At 43.7% G+C, this 1,573-nt stretch overlaps 1 pseudogene; it reads left to right on the top strand.

The window, feature by feature from the left end:
* The first annotated feature begins 1,234 nt into the window (after positions 1 to 1,234).
* LOC113463004 lies at positions 1,235 to 1,351 on the top strand (annotated as a pseudogene).
* The last annotated feature ends 222 nt before the right edge of the window (positions 1,352 to 1,573 follow it).

Below are 1,573 nucleotides of genomic sequence, written 5' to 3'. Positions count from 1 at the left end.
TTTAGATTTGAGCAATGGTTGGTGGACTTTAGAGCATGACAATGATAACATCATCTTTGAAAATTGAAGTAAGATAAAGGACTCCTTTTGTATCACCTAAATGTTGGTCTACTAAGAAGTATGCTTTGTTGCAATAACTCAGGACTTCACCCAAAATAGCCAGCCACAAGGTATTTTTTTGGGTTCCTTAATCCTATATAAGTACTTAAGATCTCCTCGGCCAATAACCGATGTGTGACTAAATACACGCCTGCACGAATTCTCACATACTCTCTCCGTTCAAACTCTGACTTTCTTGTGACCACGATAGGCCCGTGATCAGCCTCCATGAACTCGTGCTGCATTGTCCTCTAGTCTACATGAGCTATGGGTCGAGTTTGCTCTGATACCATTTGTAACAATTCAAAACTTCACCCAAAATGACTAGCCAGAAGGTATTTTTTGGGTTCCTTAGTCCTGTATACGTACCCAAGATCTCGTCGGCCAATAACCAATGTGGGACTAAACACACGCCCGCACGAATTCTCACATATTCTCTCCGTTCAAGCCCTGACATCCTCGTTAGGCTAAGGATTTAAATCCATTCATATCTAATCACAAGTACTATTGTAGGCCCGTGCTCAGCCTCTATAAACCCGTGCTTATAGTGTCCCCTTGTGGTTACCCACTTTTGTGGAAGGGAGAGGACTTACACAAAATCGGTTATACCACACACGTGCGCGCCGTCGCCGCCCGCTCGACCTAGCTCAGGCTCGGGTTCGAATTCATTTAGAACCTTACTTTGATTTATAACAACCCAGGACCTTAGCTAGCTGGAAAGTATTATTTGGGTTCTTTGATCGATTCTGTATAAGTACCTAAGATCTACCTAGCGAATAACCGATACAGAACTAAACACACGCCCGCATATGTCCTCACATACTCTTCCTGTTCAAGCCCTGATGTCATTGTCAGGCTAAGTGTTCAAATCCATTCAAATCTAAGCACAAACACCACGATCGGCCCGTGGTCCACCTCAATGGATCGTGTTGCAGTGTCCCCTAGTCCACATAGATTATGGGCCAGGTCTGCTCTAATACCATTTATAACAACGCAGGATCTCACCCAAAAAGGCTAGCTAGAAGGTATTTTTTTGGGGTTACTTAGTCTTGTATAAGTACCCAAGATCTCCTCGGCCAATAACCGATATGGGACTAAACACACGCCCGCACGGATTCTTACATAGGGGTCATAGGAGTGCGATCATACCAGCACTAATGTACCAGATTCCATAAAACTCTGCAGTTAAGCGTACTTGAGCGAGAGTGTACTAGAATGGGTGACCCCTTGGGAAGTTCTCGTGTTGCACCCTTTTTATTTTATATGTGAGGACCTGTGCGGGCATGTGTTTAGTCCCACATCGGTTATTCGTTGGATTGATCTTGGGTACTTATACAGGATCAAGAAACCCAAATAATACCTTGCGACTAGCTATTTTAGGTGAGATACTGGATTGTTATAAATAGTATCAGAACGAACTCAGCCATAGCCTATATGGACTAGGGAACACTGCAGCACGGGTTAATGAATGTTG

Source organism: Phoenix dactylifera, chromosome 4, assembly GCF_009389715.1.
Source record: "Phoenix dactylifera cultivar Barhee BC4 chromosome 4, palm_55x_up_171113_PBpolish2nd_filt_p, whole genome shotgun sequence".
Lineage (NCBI taxonomy): Eukaryota > Viridiplantae > Streptophyta > Magnoliopsida > Arecales > Arecaceae > Phoenix > Phoenix dactylifera.
Note: the sequence above shows the minus strand (reverse complement) of the source record. Positions and strands in the feature narration are given on the sequence as shown.